The sequence below is a fragment of the Lycorma delicatula genome, chromosome 4 (genome assembly GCF_047948215.1).
Source record: "Lycorma delicatula isolate Av1 chromosome 4, ASM4794821v1, whole genome shotgun sequence".
NCBI lineage: Eukaryota > Metazoa > Arthropoda > Insecta > Hemiptera > Fulgoridae > Lycorma > Lycorma delicatula.
In genome coordinates, this window is record NC_134458.1 from 166,554,362 (window position 1) to 166,577,512 (window position 23,151).

The 23,151-nt window shown below is 28.9% G+C and overlaps 1 protein-coding gene across 1 annotated transcript in view; it reads left to right on the forward strand.

Annotated features, from left to right (window-relative positions):
- Window positions 1-23,151, forward strand: part of LOC142322749 (ras-GEF domain-containing family member 1A-like) — a 593,490-nt gene that overhangs the window by 356,759 nt on the left and 213,580 nt on the right. The gene's annotated exons all lie outside the window — the stretch shown is intronic.

Genomic DNA, 23,151 nt, shown 5'->3' on the forward strand with positions numbered 1-23,151 from the left:
AACCCTAGTCTGGAATTGAACTCGAGACATCTTATAATACTAACCACTACACCGACTGGCCGGCTGGGTTTATATACTCCATTGTTTCTTCAAATTTAATCTTTTATTCAATTATTTATTTTACGTATTTTAAACCTTTTTTCCTCTTCCCTCTTATTTATTTATTATTTCTCTTCATATTTATCTTCCGACGTAAGTCTGTTGAGAATTTCCCAGCGGCTTCTTTTATCATAGATTTCACTGGGGACCTACGCTTTTCGAAATCTACCTAACCACCAAATTTTCTACATTCTTCTATAACCCTTACGTTTGAAAGGTTTCAATTCTTTACTTTTTTGTTTTTTCGCAATCATATTTCGTTGTAATATAGTCTGAACTGGATAAATATATTTTTGTTCTGTTCATTTCTTTAAAGAAACATTATAAATCTAAGTTTAGTACGTTAATTTTCTGTATTAATTTTTTAATGTTTCCGACAATATTTATTTTTTTATAATTTTATTGCCTAATTGTAAAATACGGTACCTTAGATTTTTAGTTTATTACCTTGAATTGTTTTAATATTTTACTTACTATTAACACAACGTTTCAGCATTTAAAATTTTTTAATAATTTTGATTTGATATCGTTCACAGTTTTTTAAATGTCATTTTTAACCTTAAAATGTTTATTTTTTTCTCCTCGGTTTTCACACAGTCTTGTTCTGCAATTTTTACTTAAATATTTTTTTCTTTCTTCTTCTATAATCAATAAATAAGAAATGCGAACAAATTATGTTTTCTTCTCCTTTCCGTAAAAAATTACCTTTCTTGAGAAAACACTATCTGACTCTTCTGTAGATTATATTTTTTCATTTTATTTAAATCTTATGCTTATTAAAAAATTACTCATTTTATCCAATTAATCTGTAAAATTCCTACTTATGTTTTAAAAAATCTGTTTAGATGTCTTTGATAACAAATTTGTTGCGGACACTACATGATCTCCTTGTACGCCTATTAAATTACATATACACATTTTTTTAAAGTATTAAGTACATAAAATTTTATTTCATTAATAATTTTTGATATCTTTTTATGTTTTTTTTTTTTTTTTTTATTGTTATTGTTGAATTATTATATATCGTATATTTTTTTTACAAACAGAGGTTAATAATTATTAATAATCAATATATTAAATTTAAAAAAATAAAGAAAAAAAGGAGATGAATTCTGATTCGAACCAATTCAGTTCCCTTTTATGATCTAAATATTTCATTAATTAAATTTGGTTTGGATATAACTCGGGAACCAGTGAAATAAGTACCATTTATAATATATACTTGAAAAACTCACAATGAGGGCTTACTTCTGCAGTTAAGAAAAAGTACAAAATCCAGATTTTTTTTGGATTCTGGGCTCTTTTGGACACTTTTGGTTCAGTCGATTGCAATCAAAAGGCGAGGTAAATAACTAGATGTAACAACAGTCATAAATCCAAAATTTCAACATCCTACGGCTAATTGTCTTTGAATTACGTGAGATACATACGTACGTACAGCGTCACGCCAAAACTAGTCAAAATAGATTCATGGATGGTCAAAATGGATATCTTCGTTGCAATCTTAAACCTCAAAATTTTCGCCATCCTTTACTTCGTACAAGGAAGTAAAAATAAGAAAAAATCTTCAGCTTGACTCTCAATATTATTTTTGTGTAATTTAGTAAATTCTATTCGTTTCAATTTTCAAGATTTTACTGTTTTCAAGGAGATTTATAATTTTTGACTTTTCGTAGTTTGTAACCTTCCTTTATATAACACCGAAGTGTTTAACTTCTCTGTGTATAGTGTAACACCTTTCATGTCTCTGTGTAATACGTTGGTCCTTACCGGAATGAGTTAGTAATCTTAGTAATTTTGATCGCAGTCTCTGATGTATCTCAATTTTATTTTGATTTGGTACCAGAATTTTATGTCGTGTTTCCATTTCAGTTTTAAGACAAGTATTGTTTTCAGTGTATATACTTTTCAGTGATAATTTTTATTTTGATTTTTTATTATTGAAGAGGTTAAAAACGTCTTGATTATTATGTTTTAACTGTTTCCTTTTATTGTATACGTGTGTCTTCGATGTAAGATAAAGAGTATTAACCTTGTACTTAATTAAATTATAACCATATATAATGCTTATAAATTAACTTTGGAGTAAAAGGACCCATAAAATAACTAAATTTTTTAATCGGAACTGGTCTTTAATTCTTCGACGCCCTACTCCTGCAATTTAATCAGTTATTTTTTATTGAACTCTTTATTTCGGACAAAAATATAGCAGTAGGTACTTTTAAAAAAAAATTTTAACTTATTTTTTTAGGTAATTTTTTTTAAAATCACCTACTTTAGCGTTCTTTGTGACTGTAATTCATTAAATTGTAAAAAAAAAAAAAAAAAAAAAAAAAAAAAACAGATTAACAAACGATAAAAAAGTACATTTAGAAAATTAATTAAAAAATTTAATCGTTAATTCTTTCTTGCAACTCACCTTTCATGTCACGTGATTATTCTTAATAGTAATATTTATAACAATTGCTTATGTTTAGTAAATTTCAATTCTACATATCGATAAAAGAATGGAAATTAAAGTATTACTTGTCAAAGTTTAGAAAGCATAAAAATGCAGCTATTCTGCCTGGGGTTTGTGAAAATGTTGGCGCTGCTAATAGTACAGTGGACGGATATTGTACCAAGGCATGAGGTCACCGGTCTTGAAACCCACCCTGCATTTCTAAACTTTTACGCATAATGATATGTTTTTTTTTTTTTCCATATAATACCGCAATATTTTGATATAAGAAGAGGAAGAATGGGTGCTCAGAGGGGAGAAGGGAATAGATAATAATAGATATGACGTTACAAGAGTTAGAATGAAGTAGTATTAGAAGGTTGTAAATCGGGAAGATAAAACCTAAATAAGGATCATTGTTGTTCAGGTTACCTAACAACTGAAAAAAAAAGAAAAAAAAAGTAAAGCGTTATTTAATGTTTTATTTGCCAACGGTAACAAAACCACTGCTACTTGTAATTGCCCATAGTTTAGCAATTAAAAAAGAAGTTTATTTACATTTACAGTACTTTATTAAGGCTAAGAAAGTTATTCATTTATCTTACCCGTGGCTATTAGGATACGATGAAAGATAAAGAAAAAAAAAATTTATAATTGAAAAAAATGTTTAATATCATCAGCATTTCCTTTGTTTAATAAAACATTATCTGCCTTTTTAACTTCGCTTTTTTTTATTCTATTTACTAACTTGTTTGATGTTTGGTCTTTTTTTTACTGTTCTGAGCTAACCTTTCATCTTAACGTAGTCCTTGTATATTACATTGACATCAAGTATCAACTTTATTAAATTCTAATATCTTTACTTGCCGTTAAATTTTTTATTCTTTTTATTTCCTTACATCAGAAAATTACTAAACTTGTTTTATTTTCTATATAAAAAGCTGCTCTCTCGTTTTTTTTTTTGGAAAATTTATTTTTTTTAAAGATTCGTTGAAAGAGGAAAAATTTCTTTATAATTTACTAATAGCTTTCTTTCGTTCTTACTTCATTCTTGTAATTTTTATAGAATTTTACGTTATTTTTACTTGAAAAATACGAGACATATTTTCGGGTACTTTGATTAGACCACCGCTTGTTTCCTTCATTTCCATGAATAAAGATGAAGTTGTATATGTTTTAGTAAGTTTATACAGCTTTGAAAAGTGTTCAGTCGAATGCATTTTCAGTCACCTATTAACAGATGTAACATTCATTAGTGCAAAGCTTTTTCATGCACAAAACATCGTTCTAAATGTAGTGGCCACGGTCTATCGATATGTTTGCGATGTCAGCAACGTACCTTCTTCAGTCGGCGATCATTTGATGCGGCATTGTGAATATTTGTGATTGTTTCGTTGGTCTTAGCGAATTTTGAATGCCCCTAGCGCTCATAATTTTCAATGAATGTACGGCAACATTTATATTATGCAATCCAATTTATTACCGTCGAAAACGAAGTAGAAGAATTCTTTAGAATGGAGCCTGACTCTTTATGTATTCTGTCAAAATTAAACCTTTTAAAACAAAATAGTTTATAACTAATTAACAAGTATTTATCCATTTTTCTGCAAAATGTCAAAAATTGTTTGATATACTTGATCGCAACAAACAAGTAAGTAATAGTAGGCGTCACAAACTTGACAGCACACCATCTAAATGATCACACTTGATAAATTTCATAGTCATTTGTCATACATGCGCCATCCCTATGTTAGGCCGAAAACTTTCCAAACGACCCAGGTAAGCATTCCTCTATTATCCAATTAATTATTAAACCTGAATGTCTTAACCTACGGTTCCCGACCTAGTTTGTGTCTCTATAAAATTCCTCTACAAATGTCTCTTCTCTATTGTTCATCTTAAAAGCTCTTTGTTTGAAATTTTATCGACCTATGTCATTTTTAACATCTGTCTGTAACACGGAATTTCAATGCTCTTTAATCTTTTAGTTTCCATTTTTCTTTTTGTCATAGCGTCACTAACATAAAGCGCTATACTGCACACAAACACTTTAAAAATTTTAATTTAACTCATAGATTTATATTTGATACGAGGGAACTTTTTTTTTTACCTAAAGCTATCCTTTCTTATTCCGGTCTTTTCTTCTTGTCTGTATTATTTATATTTTTACTTCTTAATTATCAAAATTCTGTAACTTCTGGCATATTTTGTTCATCGATTTTATTTATCTAAGAATGATATATTTTTCTTGCCATCAAATACATATTTTAACTGTAATTAAAATTGATTTCGTTGATTTTAGCTATTTGAGTGAATTTCCAAGTTTGTTATTAGACAAAGCACTTTAGTAGCACTAAAATATTTAGCAGAATATGTATATATATATATAAAATATGTATCAGAATAAAATATTTATTTATAATATAGTTTAAAAACAAACTGTAAAAACCTTACACAGGATCCCTCCTTACTGAAATAAGCACTGTGTCTTTTATTCGTCGCTGAATGCTACGATAGACAGATATGTATCTTGCTATGACGGTGAAAACGGTTTAATGCAATATGTGTTTGTATTTGTGAGATACTAACATACATTATAAGAGTTGTAGGTCAACCGGTACTAGACATACGTTACTCACAAAAATTATTTAATTTTTATGGAAATGGAAAAAATATAAGGCCGAATCTGCTAGAGAAATTGATGAGTAAACTTGTTTTCCACTGCCACCTTACGCCGAGTATACACTGCCTTTTCTAGCACGGCAATTCGGAAATGAGATAATATTCAGCCCTACACTGAATGCAACATTTTCATCTTATTTACCCTCGGAAGTGAATTTTTAATGAAAGCTATTTTATTAAAACAAAATTTCTGAGTAGTGCCTCAGATACTTTACATAGAGTTTTCAGAATAAAAATAAAATAAAATAAAACGTGTAACTTCCTCAACTAACTTTCACCCTAATGGTGAAAAAAATAGCTATACATTATATAATAATTTATAATTTAAAAAGAATACTTTTATAAAGTTAAAAACGTTTTGGTAGAACAATACAAACAGTACGAGAGACAAAACTTACGAAAAATAAGTATTTTTCATACTGTTATAATGATATTTACTCATGACATTTAAATTTACTAATTAAATCGGTTGATAAATTACAAAATTATGTTTTTATACGACAAATTTGATAAAAAATAACTTTTGTTAAAATATTCTAATCGTATTTGTATTTTTGAAAACCCAGTTTTCCTTGTTTAAAATATGGACTATTATTCATACTATGCGACCATCGAATAGGAGAAACTGATTCCTCATAAAGGTGTACAAGTAGCTGCCTTTAGCAGATCTAAGGTTGGTCTAATTTGCTTTACCGATCCTCATCATATCTTCAACAAAGGCTCAACGAGGTTCTGTAACTTAATAATTTCAAGGCGCGTCCCAACAATAATTTCAGAAATCTGGATGGAAAAAAAACATAATTATGGTGATGAATTTCCTATAAATCCGATTAAATACTATGTACTTCAATAAATATTTAGCAAAATTACGAATTAAATCTCTGGCCAAATACTAAGACTCAGGCTTAGTTAAGTATGTAACAATACGATGTAAAAAGATTAAAACCGGATAAGATAAATAGATAAATGAAGATGGTAAATGTAAAACGGTCAGTGAAATGACACATTTAATTCGGTGGTAAAGAAAATGGAAAAAGATTACAGAAATATTTTTTAAGTATATTGAAACTGTAATATTTGAGAGAATAGGGAACATAAAAAAACCCATAATGAATGGCGTTTATCCTCAGCAGGGAAAAAGCTTTTAATAATACTAGTAATAATAACTTTTTCTTTCAAATTTCATTTAAAAAAAATGTAAATATATTATCGTAAATTCTAACTCGGTGGTTTTAGTTAAATGTAGTTACTTTTTTTTGCGTCAAGATTGTTTAACACCGAATGAGGAAGATAGCTTAAGTGTGTACGAACTAACCGACGAGTAGAAAATTGTGCTTTTCCATTAGATGAAAACAACTGGTATCATTTTTGTACGGTAATTTCGTTGGTGTTAATGCATGTAACCTATATGAGAACTAAAAGAACTGTGTTTGTAATATCTTGAAATTATGCAGACTAGATCAAATTTAGGCTTTGCGCGCGTGCGCAAGCTCAGATTTCTTATCTCCACTGAAAAGCTTTTAGCTTTCGATAACTTTTTCTATTTGACAAAAGATCTACTTTTGTTCTCTTTTTTACTATTTAATTTTTTAATGAAAGCTTAATGTGTATAATTTATCAATTTTTGAATAAAAGGGAAAATATACTTCTCAGTTCCTGTTTACTCTGTTGCGATCTTTTATACTAATGATAACTTACATCTACATTCTCAGTTATGTACATATGTATTCTAATTTTGTCTTCCTTTCAATTTTTAAATCTTTGTCTTTTTAATTTTTATCTATATAAATAACCTCTGTCTTCCTTTACTGTTTTTTTAATTTTACGCTAACTTTTTATATATAGACTCATTTCTTTTTGTTCCAACCAAAAAATAAGCGAATCAGAATTCATACAAAATAATGTTACAATTATAAAAAAAATATAATAATGTGAAACAAAACTTTTAGTATGAAAAAATATTTGGACTATGACTCTTCTTCCTGCTATGTAAATACCAACTTCCTACTGTCCACAGAAAAACACTGAAAAAAATAAAGCAAAATATAATTGACTAATGAAATGTGAACCGCATACATATTTCAGGAAATAACTTATTTCTGTAAAGCACTTCGAAGAACGATATCCTTTAGATTTTGTAATGTTAAGTAATAAAATAATTTTACTTGTTAACTAATAATGATAATAAACTCATGAAAGAGCAATAAATTTCGTCAAAACGAGTTAAAGAATTCAAGTGAAAATAAAAAGAAAAGCTTATAATCTTAAAATTGATAAATTTGGTGACGAAGAAATAAATAGACCTATACGAAGTCAGAACGTTTGGAAGCTGGAAGTACGGGAAAACTTCTAAGAAGAAGAGAGGAACGTAGAGGTAAATGGGTGGGAGGAATAGAAGGGATGAAGAAGAAGAAGAACATAGCGGCACCAGACTATGAACCTCGCATTCTTGCCAGATTGTTTTTAAAGACTGAAAGGAATTCTCGTGGTGGTTAGGCTACGTAAATACATGAATCCACGACCACCTACCTACCTTCCCCTACCTATATTGAACTTTACTGAAGCAAGAGTAAATCTCACTGTTAATTTTCTGCAAGATAAATTTTATTTCCTTATTTATTTTTGTTTAATTAGGATAAAACTTGTATTTTAAATAACACAATTTTTTTATTACTTAATTATTAAGTTAAAATTAAGTAAAATTTATTTTGAAACTAGTGTTTAATTGCATGTTTTTATTTACTTATTTTAAAATATAAATTTTTAAGATATATTGAAGTTTACTTACTTAAAGTAACCTAAATAAAGTAAATTAAATGTATTTTTAAAGATTATTCCCAGAAGAATAAGACATTTAAAAATTAAAAAAAAAATTCTGGAAACTATTTAATATTTACCAAACAAAATAAAAAATTAACATTTATCAATACATTCTTTATTTTTTGTCTTTCTAAATAAAATATTGAATAAGAATCTGCATACACATTTTGTATATGACCTAAAAAGTATACCAAAAAGGGAAAGAAATCTTAATAAACGGTTTAAAAAAATGCATTCTATTAACCACACGTCTCAGGATTGGTTGACCTCAGTCTGCTCTAGATTTTATGTTTACCGGTATATTTACACTTTCATTACATTAAATCTGGAGCTACGTCAGGCATAGCAAGCCGCTAGCAGTAATTGCATTTGCCTACACACGCACCCAGACCCGGCCTAGTCGGAGAACTATATATAAGAAGTTGGAAGTTGGAGAAATATATATAAATTGTTTAAAAACATATTTAACTTGAAATATGATTAGAGTTAGTTGTTCTTTACTATTTCAGTCACTGAAATGAAATGACAGAAGAGCCACCAGGTTGGTCTAGTGGTAAACTCGTCGTCGTAATTCAGCTGATTTTGTAGTCAAAAGTTCTCTGGTCCATATCTAATAAAAAGCTTATATTCGGATTTGAATGCTAAATCGTGGATACTGGTGTTCTTTGGCGGTTGGGTATGAATTAACTACACATCTGAGATGTGATTGGCTTGAATTTGTTCAAGACTACACATTTGCCGGTATAGTTACATTACGCTGATAAGTCGCTAATGACTTTTCTTGTTGATGCGACTATAAATAAAAGTATTAATAGCAAAAAATTACATAAGAACAAAATATAATGCAATGAAATTTAATGTTTAATACTTAGAAAATAATTATTTTTACCTTCATGGGATCAAAGATCTAATGCTACACTGCAACTAAAGTATTTTTTTTTTACACTACGACTACTATGCTTTGAAAAATAAAGGAAAAAAAATCGTTAAAAATATGCAATAAATAAAAAGATATCTTTATTCGATTTTTTCGGGAAGGGGAGAATTTGGGGGCAAATTTTTTTTATTGATAAGATAAGCATGCACGTATGTATTGAGCATAATATAATCAATCAATAAATGAGGTATGGTTTTTTTTTGGTTTTTCTCGATACTTCATGACCCAGGGATCCCAAAAAATAAAAAAAAGGGCGTAATGTTCGTACGTGTGTTGACTTATTAGAAGCTTAACAACTTTTGACTGGATAAACCGATTTTAACGAAATTTTGGTGATGTATTATACTAATTATATATACATATATAAATATAATTACACCATATACACCTCGTGTATATGGTGTAATTTTTGGAAAACGTTTGGGCTCAATATCTCCGGAGGATGGGTAGATAGTTTCTTTGGGGAAAATTTTCTAAAACTTTTGCAAGCATAACTCCACTGAACATTAAGCTCAGTACAGGTGTGTATGCTTATCTTATCATTTAAAAAAAAATTGACTCCTAATTCCCTCTTCCCCAAGGATTCGAGAAAGCTATCGTTTTATTTATTGTTTATTTTTGAACTGAATTTTTAAAATTTTTTCGTAAGCATAGTGGTAGTCCAATTGGTCCTACAAAATACTTTGGGTGCATCATTGGGGATGGGGAGACGATCAAACTTAAGATTTTTTTTTTTGAATTTTTTTAAACTTTTAATAATATTAAAATAAAATTTCATCATAATTCACCGCCACCACCCAAAAAAAATCTTAGATAAATTTTCATTAGTTGTGAAGTTTTTCTTTCATTAAACATGTTAAACGTAGAGACATCAAAAAACTTCCTTGGGGGTTGATTTTAGCGGTAGAAGAGCAGGAAAAAGTAAAAAATATCAATTTTTGTATTATTTTCTTAAAATATTTTTCATTTACCATTATTTTTCCACAATATAAGAATAACTAAACAATGCCACGAAAGTATAACAACTTTTTTATTAGTTTTGATAGCTTAGAAAATAATACTTTGAAAATGCCTTAAAATAAATAATATATTTAAATACCTTAGAAATTTATTATTATCAATAAAAATTGTATTAATAAACTAGATGACAGTTTTTTAAACATTAAACACCTATTATCACTGACTATAAAAGGAAAGCAATCAATAAAAATATAAAAAATTCAGGCTGGTACTTAAACCTATATACCGCACGTCTTTAAAATTTTGATTGTTTTATTGTCAACTAATCAAATGAATAGACGCAATTTCACTCCGAGTTTTTTTCTATTTCCTCCATGTATGGTTTTTATATTCAAATCGTTTATCCATAATTATACCTAAAATATTTCACTTTTCTAAGGGAGAAATATTTGCTTTTTAATGTAAATGTTGGATATGCTCCCTTCTTAAATAAAAGTACAGACTTCATATTTATCGATATTAAGTTCCATTTTTGAGAACGTGCTTTGATGTTATTAAGTTGAATTTTTTGGTTTAGAGACTCGAGTCAACGCTAAATCATCTATGAAAATCGATGTTATTTCTGATTCATTGATTAAAATTCTGGTAGATTAGCCGTATTAAATTGTAGACATAACATTTTCTCTGGGAATATAAAAGCTTATACAAAAAAAAATGAATTCATTTTACTGGGAAATAAAAATGTAAAATATTCATAGTAAAAATACACAAAAGTTCGTCAATTACGTAAAAATAATTTTTGATAAATTTCTCCTTAAAATTTTACAAAATAGTGATAGTAGCAATTGCAAGAAAGTCGCAAGTAGCAATATTTAGACAAATTAATTAAAATAAATATTTAAAAAATTGTTATTTTTAGACTAATATTAAATATACATAGTAAAAGCATATCGTAATACTCAGGTACCGTAATCTTATTAAGTAAACAAGCTTATTTTTCTTTCAGATTATTTATTCATAGTATTAATTAACTGTAAAATTAATTAAAGATTCAGAAGTATAATTAAGTATTCTGTTGCAAATTCCTTAGTAAATATTAAACAATCTAGTAGCACGGCCTATTGTAAGTTAGCATTATTTGTACAATAGAAGCATACAGTTCTCCTGTCCGTACGTACATAATATATTGTTATTCATTCAACTATTCTCTCCATCACTGTCGAACAGTGAATATGGTAGGTGTATTACTTACATATTCTGTAAATTAATACTAATGCAGTTATACAGTCCAATAAACCAATTATTTGTATTTTACCGAACAATAAGTTTGCTGACAATGAATGAAATACGAAATTATTCACAGTAAACCTACTCTATGATAGTTAAATTCGTATTAAGTTACATGACATACTGTTCAACGGCCGTTATAGTAATATGACTTGATTAAAATTATAAAAGTAATGATTATATGTTGTAAATATACTGTAAAATTAATAATATTATACTTTTACTATGATGTATTTTTTCTATAATATAATATTATAGAATTGGGAAGAAAATGGTAGTAGATTTAAATAAATTTCTATTTTTTTTTTTTTGTAGAAGGCTAACCCTATCATCGGCGTCATTAGCCGATCTGTCCAACCACTCATTTTTATTGTTGTACAGTTTTTGTGAAATTAAACAAAAAGAATCATTTGCTTTGATTTGGGAAACTATAACTACCGTAATTTTGCACCAATCACTTTCAAATTGTTCCTTAAAAATAACTCGTCCAAAAATATCGTTCGAGTTAGTTAACGGTAAAAATCGAACCATGGGGGTTGAAATGGGGGGTTTCAAAATAACAAAATATCACTATAACTTTCTTATAAAGTTAAATTTTAAAGTTCCTACTACTTTTCGGAAAAGAACCTAAAACTAATGTAAGTAAAGTTTTTTTGATATCACCAACCATTGGCCCAGGGGGTAGAAAAAATGGGGTTTTGAGACAAAAAATCATACTTCTCTTAATAGATACAGTATCGAATCGGTTTAAAGTGATCTTTACTCCTCTAAACATTACATAAAACTTTTGTCCGAAACAATTTCTGATTTCGCCGACCCTTACATCAAGAGACAACAAAAAAAAAAAAACAAACAAAAAAAACAAAATATCGCTATAACTTTCTTATTAAGTAAGATATCTAATTCGTTTAAAGTTCCTACTATTTTTTGGATCCGGCGTGCCGAAAGGAAGTTTTTTTATTATTAGTTCGATTTCTATAAAAAAATTTAGCAAGGGATGCGAGCTGAGCGACTTTGTAAAGTCGTAAGATAAAACGGAAATCATAACTTTGAACAATTGCATTAAATTTTATGAAAAAGAAAAGGGATTGAATTTTATACCCCATTTGACAAAATAATGTTTGTAGTATCATTAACTCTTTTTCTGCATCAAAAATAATATTTTTTTAAATGTTCTTAATCTTATTTTGTAACTTCAGAAGAGAGAGTGAGAGAGCAAAAAAAAAATGTTCAGTTAATGATATACTAAATAATCAAGAAGAAAACAATCTAAATTACAAAACACGAAGCCATTAAAAGAGAGGAAAATTCTAAGTATCTGTCATGTGACAGACAGATTTGTTTTAAAGGATAAAGTAAAAGATGAAGAATAAAAATATAACAGTAAAACTTAAAAGTAACAGTAAAACGAGTCGTAATGATGCAACATATATAAATTACGGCCAAAATAAATAGCTGGGCATCCCTAAGACGCTTTGCCAGAAGATTAGGTTATGAAACAATATAGTTGCTTAAAAAATAAGAACCGATTATTGATGCATAATATTTTTTTAACAAAAAAATAATTTTTACAAGATATATATATATATATATATATATAAAGTAGCGAGCGAATTAATCTGAACACAGATTTAATAAAAAGTAATTTTATTTAGAAATATGTTTTTTTTATTCTTAATCACTTTACGTAGACCGTTTGGCATCGATTCAACGAGTGTACTACACATTCTTTCTATTTTTTTAACATGAAACCTTACCGATGTTATTGATTTTATGAGATCAGTTTTTGTGGCAAAATTCCTTTTTTAGAAAAACCTTTTTGACTAAGCCCAAGATCCCCAATTGGTTTTAAATTCGGGGAGTTGCCTGGCCACGGGAGCACTTTAATATTCGGTTCATCGAAACATTTTTTCACATTTTAGCAGTATGTCACGGCGCTAAATTCTGTTGGAACACTCCCATTGCCTTGTGGGAATTTGTTTCAAAGTTGTGTACAAACCTTTCCTTCAGAATCTTGATATAGCCATCACTTGTCAACACCATCTACTGGAAGTAATGAACAATGCTCTTTAAATTTGAAACAACCCCAAAACATTTTATTTACGTGGATGCTTAACTGATGGCTGGATGTGAACCCGTGATGTATTCTCATCTCATGCTTTTCTAACGTACGGATCCCTCTTCCCTGAACATAAAAATTCTACTTTTTTGAAAATATAAGTTTTTTCGGTTCTTCTTTAAACCAGTTAGCATGTTATTTGGTCGACAAGAACCTTGTTTTGCACATTGCTAAAATCTACTTTTTAGTTGGCCAACGAGTTAGATGGCTTGCTTGCTACCATCCAGCTGCAAGAATTTGGCGTTTAATAAATAATTCCCCTGGCAGCTAGTTCTATATTTAAATTAACTGCTGTTCACAGCAATTAATGTTGGATCAAATTTACTTTCTCTCATTAATTACCGATCTTGTGCAGGATTAGTTTTTCTTTTACCGCCACATTTACCTTTCCTTTGAAGCGAAAAGGAACAACTTTTGTTGTTCCTTTGGCCCTTGACAGAGGTACGAGAGGTCTCCAAAACCTTTTCCTAATTATCCTATACACCCTGCCCCATAAGTCTACATACAGTTCCTTAACTTACTTCTTCCAGACAGCCTTTTTTTCTAATTTGTTCTTCGCTCTCAACAAATTTCTGACAGCCCTATATGTAAGTTCGGCTCTGTCAATCCACTCGCAGTGTCTGGCCCTGGCCCTCTGGAGTTGTCTTCTGGTCCATTGAGCTGCTATTCATAGTGAGGCGATCCTAGTCGTCCACCAGTAAACTTTTCCTGACCGGCCTGCTATTCCTGCGTACTTTGTTACACTCTTCCTTCATGATATTAGAAAGATCTTAAGGGTCCGTTCGGTGTGCGGTCAGGTATCCAGTAACCACAGAGTCCACAAATGCTGTTACCTGAGCTTCAGGTATCCACCTTTGAGTCAGTCGTCCTCTCGGATGCCTGCTGGAATGCATCTCAAATAATATGATTCTGTGATCGCTACCGTTTTCCTCATCCAAGATACACCAATCGGCCACTAGCTCAATTAGCCTTTTCGGAACAGCAGAGATGTCCACTACGGACCCGTATCCCCTACCAATAAATGTTGGCACGCTTGGAGTATTGATAACAATCAAATTGATCGTGGCCAACATGATGGCGAGTTTGTATCCCCGAGTAGTGGACCTCATTCCGCCCATTTCCATACATTTGGCGTTAAAATCACTGGTAAAAATAACTGGGTTCCTCGTTCGCCTGACTAGAGTTCCAGCTGAATCACCTCGTCCATTCCACAATTCGGGGATTTCAACAAAATATATGCAGCAAGAGTTAGCACTACATAACTGTATCCACAAGCAGACCCAGTGATCGCAAATCTGCTAGTCGTATTTATTATGGCCACATCGCCCCTTATGTTGACCATCCAATCCCCAGACGACACTATGTTGTTGACTATGTTGACACTGTGTTGGGTTCCACAACTAGCAGAAAGTCCACCTCTCTGTCCACGCCCGTTGCCTACGCTACGTCATGTGCTATCGCACAAAATATCTACTTTGAATGTAATATCAATATTATATGCTTGACCATACATATTTCTTCCGTCTTTATAGATAATTTTTTTCTCCCCATCGGTGATAGAGGGCTCTGACCTGGAAGACCAGATGGTTTTTTATATCGGTTTCTTCTTGTAGACATTTAAAAACCAGGTTCTACGTACAAGGCAGCAGTGCTAGTTTTGGTTCATCCCCTGCTATTTTCTTTCATCTGTCTCACCATAGTCTGTAGGCAATCTTTGATCCGCAACCTAGGGAAGCGCCCGTTAGAACGCTAGCAATCTAAGATGGGACAACTGTCTGACTCATCATTATTGTTTATTATAGATTGGCGGACTCTACAATCTGTTCTATCTTTTAAACCTTTTTTACCTGTTGCTGGATGCACCTGTAAAGAACAACACCAAGCCTATCACTGGTCATTAACTCGTTATTATTTGAAAAATATTTATATTTTAGTCAAAGAGTACTTTTATAATGGAATTCTTAAAATTTCTTAATAAAAGTTATTTTTTTCAGATAAACTTGCTAAACAGCTACAAAATGAATTTCAACTATTAAAATATAATTGTTTAAATTTTAGTTTTTTAATTTAATCGTAAATATGTAGTAATTAATTTCGAAAAGAGTATTAATAACACATTATTATCAGTTTAACCCGACGTGTAAATTATTATTCGGTTGTCGTTTTTATTTATCAAAGCCGTTATAGAAAAATTCAAGAGCTAGGTTTAGTAAAAGCATAAAAAACTGCTAAAAATGATGCGGGGAGATGGTTAAACTTCGTATTTGGTATACAATTTTTGGAACTTCTGAAGTATTTGGTTGTTCTATTTTCGATTTAGTAAGTGAACCACCACAAGACGAAAGATTTAAACTATATTCAGATTATTTAATTGATACTTATATATTGGAAAATGCAATATTTCCACCAACGATATGATCCAGTCTCAAAGCTAGTTTTGAAAGAACAACGAACTGAAGGGAATCGTTTCACTCATGATTTAATGGAAGGTTTTACTAAGCCAACCCATGTTTTATTACTTTCGTAAATATTCCTTTGCAATTTTGAACAGATACTTATTGATATTTGTAAACGAATTTGTTATTAAGGATCCTGTAACCAGGCATCGAAATGACTTCTTAAATAAAGAAAAAGTAAATATGAAACGGGCAGACTGCAGTATGTGAAATGTTTGGGGTATTTTAATAAACAATAATTCTGAAAGTATGCCTTAAATTAAAATCTCAAATGTTGTATATAAAATTCTATAAGTTTATTGTAACATTTGTATTTTTATTAACAAATTTACGTTAGTTCTTTAATTATTTTATTAGTATCAATTCAATATTACCTACATTAGTATTTATTTATTTCACTCAAACCGATTATTTATTTAATTTAACGGTAAACGATAGCAGTTCCCCTGTTATAAAACATTTTAACATGGAGTGCAGTGCTTTTTCAAGTATTGGTATCTATACTCAGGTATTTTGTGCACAATTCGGACCTACCGGGTTATTCTACTTATAAATATTTACTGAAAACAGTACTGCTGGATATTGGCAATAAGCCGATCGTAAATGGAATTTACGTAAATGGAATACTTAACGATTAACATTGATTTACATTGACAAATGAAATTAACATTTATGTTGTGCCAAGAAGAGTAGTTTCTCAACATTATTTTTTTATATAAATTGTTTATAATATTTTTATTTGTTAGTAACATCATCATAAAATTAAAAAAAAAATCGTTCACTTTATTATTAAACTAGCCGGTCACTGGCTAGTTTTTTTTTGAATTAAACTTTCCATCTAGCTGAACCCACACTGTGTTCGTTATCATTATGGTTGTGAGAATAATTCTGATAAATAACAATTAAAGCCTGAAAAACTCTCTTTCCTCTAATGTTTCTATCGTTCTTGACGTAGAAACTCTGATAAGTTCCTGCTGTAGACGAATATATCCCTTTTGGTTCACCTTTCCATTACCCTAGAATATCCTATATCTAGGGAAGGCGTCAAGGTAGAGAGCTGAGAAAAAAAATTTATAAAACGCATAGTCTATTATTTTTCTGTCGAAAAACGAATCAAAACGATATTAGTTTGTCGTCCAAGAGGAAAAATTCATAAGTTCAAAGGGGCTAGGGCGTCGATCTATAACTTAAAACCATCCGTTACACAAATGTATCCCGAAAATTTGAAAGTAATCGGTCAGTTGGTTTTCACGTGATGCTTTTGCAAAAGGACAGAACCGCCATAAAGTTTTGCATTCACATATTACATACATGAACCAGAAAAAAATTATTGTAAATCTGTTATGAAAGAATGTAAAAATTAAACCGTTATTTTTCAAAACTGCATATTAGCTTAATGGCCATTACAATTAAAAAAACAAACGTAATCACTTGTTTCAAAAAATTATTTTCTTTTTAAAATACAAAACCTTTCAATTTTGTAAAAATAAAACATAACATTTTTTAATGCTGTAGTACATTTTAGATTAAACAGTTACTGGAATAAATTAGATAAGAAAACGGTCAAAAATCATTTAAGTAAAGGAAAATCTAAAACCAGGTACGCATTTCCAATATTTAAATGATCATCGCTAAAATTAAAAAAATAATAGTAAATAATTACCAATTTATGAAGAGATTAAAAATAATGTTTATAAAACAAAAACCAAAACTGAAAATAGAATTTAATAAAATTTATTGTTATCGGTTCAATCGGAATTTTTGAAAAGAAGTTAATAGCTTTCGTTAAAAGTTAAACCATAATTTTTTATTCCTCTTGGTCTGACTGGAGGGAATTTTAATTTATTTTCAGTTCCATATTTTAGTTTTATTTTATAATATCAGGTGTTTATAAGCTATTTGTATTGTTTTTTTGTTTTTCACTATTCTTGAAGATGTTGTTTATCTTTTACAGAATGTCCTAATGATTACTTTTGAATAGGAAACGTGATTGATATTTTAATGGTCCAATAAATTTCCGAAATGTTTCTGTCAGGCTAGATGAACTAAAACGAAACATTCTAAAAAATAATTTTATTTTGTACCAAAAATTTACAGTCCGTTTAAGAGAATTACTTTTATGTGTCCAGAACAATTAAAGAGATTCATTTGCTTAAATTACCAGTATCCCTAATGTCTTTTGAATGTTTTTACTAATTTTTATAAAGCACTTCCATTTTTAAACGGAGTACTTAACTCACACGTGCGTGTAAAATATTAAATGAAATTAGGATATACAATATTATTATTATGATCTTTTTGCAAATGATTTCATTTTCCTGCTATTTTTCTTAAATTTTTTCGCTGAGAAACAGTTACCAGTACATGCGTTTCTGACGTTTCTCTCCTGTATTATCGATGAATGTAATTTTAAGTATTTCATTAATTTCGTAGATTAAATCCTCAAAAATTCTTGTTAACAACTCGTTTCAGACGAAGTGACCCACATCAAGGTCGCATAACTCTCTTTTGCATTATAAATTGCCTTGCCTGACGCCACAATTTGATAACTATTCTAGATTTAATTTATTTTTACTTTATTATATTTTTTTCTTTTTTTTAGACACCGGTCACTGTAGACCATATGAAATAGCTAACTTCTGGCTAGTTTTTTAGCTCTCCAATACTCCTTCATTCTTTCACTGAGTCGTTTTCTTCTTTCTTCCGACCACTTTAGGTTAGTGCATTCTTTCTTTTTCTTCTGGATCCCTTTGAATTCTAAGATTTTATTTCCTAAGCTCTTTTCTATCTTTTAAATCCATCACGTTTATGTTTGCTATTTTATTTTTATTATATTTCCTTTAGATAAAAAGCAATGAAAAAAAATCCACATTTTTTATTTATTAGTGGTGTTAACTTTACCATGTTAATTACTATTAACCATATTAACTCGAGTAAAATAACGTTAAAAATAATTACTAGAAAAAGCTTGGTTTTGTAAAAGTATGTTCAGTTACTCTGGGATTAATATATATTGATAAGAAAACTAAGAATTTAATTCGAATTAAATGATAGCACAACAATTTAATACAATTTTTATAATGTAAATATATATTTAAAAAGATACCATTCGCTTGAATGATTTTATCTTGAAACTTAATGAAATTTCCTTTACACTTTATGCATGTGTTGCTTTGATTTTTAATGTACTCGTATGTAATTTCTAATCTATATGATGCTTATATCTTTTTTAATTAAATTACCCATAAAAGTCTCATTCCGGTGTGAAAATAAACAAGCAGTAATTAGGTGAGTCTAGATTTTCATATAAGTTAATTTCGTTCCTGTAACGTACGGTGAGGCATTTTAAAAAATATCTACAGTATGTAAAGATCGGTTTTTTATAGTGAATAAAGTTAAAAAATTACACGATTATAGTTAATTTTAGATTTTATTTTTTTAGATGAAGATTAGTTAAGGCTTACTTAATTCATTTATTTCTCGCTAAACTTAGAAAAAAAAATATATACGGTACGTTCATTAATCAGTTAAAAAGATTAGTAATAAAATATCATTATTTAACGAGTTTTCATATCTATTAATGTTATTTAATAGAAAATTATGCTAAATAATAAATTTAAACCATTTGTTTTACTTTGCTAGATAGTTTTGTTACAATACTATTTTCTAAAGTATAGATTATAAGAATCAGGTTGGCAGTATTGTTTAAAACTTTTATAAAGCTGTGGTAATAAACATTTTACCATCTGTATCAGTGTATAGTTTGGACTAGGTTAGAGGTCCATTATGAAATCAGAATACATATTTTATATTTTTATTTTAAACTATGCTCATTTCGTAGTAATTTTATATTATCTTGCAGTTTCAGTTAAACGTTTTTTTAAGTTATAGATCGTACAATATGTTGTAACGTATTAAGACGAGTACACCTAATTTTAACAAATTAAAGAACTCTTCTTATAAGTTATCTAAGATACTTAATGTCAAAGCTTTCTTATATAAAAAAGGAATTTTAAAAATATTTATTTTCAAAATAATTTATCATTTTTAACCCTTTCTATATTAGTTTTGTTTAAGGAATGAATAGAGAAAAACATCAGTGAATAATATCTTTTATTTCTTTTTTTGCACTGTATATTCAGTGTGATTCAGGAGGAAAGAGAAGTAATTTGCAATCTGATTTTGGAGCTTGAAATAAAGAAAAATGTTTATACAAAAATATTTCTGAAAACGCTTTGTTATTCAAGTTACGGCTATCAAAAAATCTTTCCCGGATTTCAGTCCCTCGGTGAAATGTCATAATGAAATTTTTAAGGCGTTATATAACAGACAAACTTGGTGGTTTTTTATTACTTTTTCCCTAAAAAATCAAATAACACAGATCCTAGAACTGTATCTCCTGTAGTTTTCATGACATTCAACGTAAAAAAGGCAAGTTTGGTGATGAAAAACACGTTTTTTAGGTTTGAAGGACAATAATTTTGTTAGGTGGCCAATAAATGCGTACTATTTTATTATCAAAATTTGTAGAGAATTTAATTTTGTTAAAATTGATGTAGTATAGTCTATGAACAACAAAAAAAAATCAACTTTTATTATTAAAAGCAAAACTTAATAGAAAAATATTATGAGTTTGTAAAAGTTAAAAACAGCTGATTTTAGTACAACAAATTTTTAGACCTTTGAAAAATTAAAATACTTTTAATTTACTGTAGAAATAATACTCATTGTGGTTTATATTCTATTAATTTACAATAAATGTTCTAAAATTTCACCATTCACATTGATGCAATTTTCATCTAATTCCTTACATTTTCTGAATTAAAAGTAAATTACAAAAGTTGTATTAATATTGGTGTGAGGAATGCAAAATCCTTTAAAAGTTGAAGAAAACTAGAAAACGGTAAAAATAAAAATAACAATATAAATATATTAGCAAGAAATAAAATTAAATCGGTGGGAAAAAAAAATTGGAGACATATAATTTTTAGTCTTCGGGTAAATAGGACGAAAGCTAAGTCAGTGTAGGAATAACATTTCGGAAAAAGTATTGTTACTGGTCGAAGTTTTTGCATTTCTGGACGTTTTAAGTTAACATAAAAATTACTGAAACCTGAGTTAAAAAATTCTGTATGTATGCTTGCAATGTCTGTGTGTGTATTTATGTATGTATACTTGCATATATATATATATCTCTCTCTGTGTGCGCGCGCGCGTGTGTGTATGCATGTGCTCGCGCATGTAATTTGTCTTTATACATCAGGAGCTGTGTAAGTTGCAATCATTAAATTTGGTTTGGTTACATAGATATTAAAAAAAATTAAATGATGAAACTATACATGAAAAAACATCATGTGATTAGGAAGGTAGAGAAATTGTAACATATTTTGAAGGGTGCTGCTGTTAAATAGAAATTTTAATTGTTTAAATAAATTATCAAAGTAATAATATTATAAAAAAAGCAATAAAACAATAACATTGAAAGACCTTTCAAAAAATTTTGTTATTTCGAATCATAAATGTTAACGTTTGATTTTTTTTACTTAATTTAATTTTTATAAATAAAAAGAGGTTTTATTACTATTGGAATATATATATATATATATATATATATATATATATATATATAATACATTCTTGATCGCAAGTTTTAAGATATATATTATAATTTTTTCCTTTGAATACCCCAAAGTACCGTCACTTGAAGTGTTTTTTAATTAATCTTTTACTGTATTTTCGTAAGATTGCCATGAGTGTGATTAAGTTCGTAATTTTTGTAACTTTTGATAAGAAAGTAAGTGCGATGATTAAGTTAACAATTGTTAACTTTATTACCGGTGGAAATAGTTCAGATATAAGCTCTCTACTAATGCCGGGAAAGTTCAGCAATAGAGCTAGCTGCATTTTACTTCCTTGTACAAGGAAGTATTGTAATCGCGAAAAATTTCGGTTTTCAGATTTCAACGGAAATATCGATTTTTACTAGTTTCAACGTGACGTCTATAAGTATGTTCGTACGTATATATCTTGTAAGACTCAAAAAAAATTAGCCGTAGGATTTTGAAATTTTGGATTTAGGACTGTTGTAATATCTAATTGTGCATCTTCCCTTTTGATTACAATCGACTGGACCAAAAGTATCCAAAAAATCCAAAAATCTAAAAAAATGGATTTGGATTTTTTCTTAACTGCAGTTTAAGCCCTCATTGAGAATTTTCAACGATGTACCAGAAGTGATACTTATTTTCATTGGTTCCAGAGTTATAGCCTAATAAAATTTTAATTAATGAAATATTTTGATCTTACAAGGGGAAGGTACATCGGTTCGAATGCGACATTTCCTTTTTTTTAATTTAACTATATTGATTTATTAATAATTATTAACCCCTGATTGTAAAAAAATGTTACTATAAATAATAATTCAATAATAACAAAAAAAAGTATGAAAAAAAAAAAATATATAAATATATAAAACACATATGTAATTTAATAGGCGTTCAAGGAAGTCATGTTTATCCATATCAGATTTTTTTCGTTATATTCATCGACCGATTTATATTCCAAAACTGATCGTTCTATGGAATCAAAAGCGATCTATTCAGTGCAGAAGAGGAAAGACAGATCGGTAATCGTATATAGTTTTAAGTTAGATTACCAATATTAACGTTGAAATTTAGTTGTTTATTAATCTAGTTGTGATGGTGGTATTACGGCTATAAGTCGGTTAACCTCAGAACTTCAATTGTACAATTCGCTATTTCAATCCGAAGGTACTTATAATTTACTATATATGCAATAATAATACGTAATAAAGTTATTAACCCCAAACATAGCGACCTGTATTAGTTATAGTAGTTGGGGGTAATAGTGTTACATGAGCGATATTATAATAATACGTGTCACTTAGGATAGAGAACAAGGTACAAGGCACCTAAATTAATTAGTTTAACGAACCTTGTAAACCGAATACTGTTACTAATTAAGTAAATGTCTACAGGTTTAGTTGTCTGATATCGATATACAACATTATTAATGATTGCTTAATAACAATTTAATAACATAATATTACGTAAAATATTATAAATTTCATAAGTTGTCAGAAAAGCTAAACGTCTGAAGGTTTTTTTTTTTTTAAAGGAAAAATTCGTATAAATGTAGAGACATCGAATTTTGTGGGTAAAGTATTGAAAGTTTGATTTGTTTTTAAGATATATTTGTATCTTGAAATAAAATAGTCTGCTGTAAATCTAATTATATTTGAAACTCTGACGGTGATTATCAAATATATGATTGTCCATAAAAAACAAAAACAAAAATAAAAACAGTTTGTCACTTTATCCTGTTAAGAGAG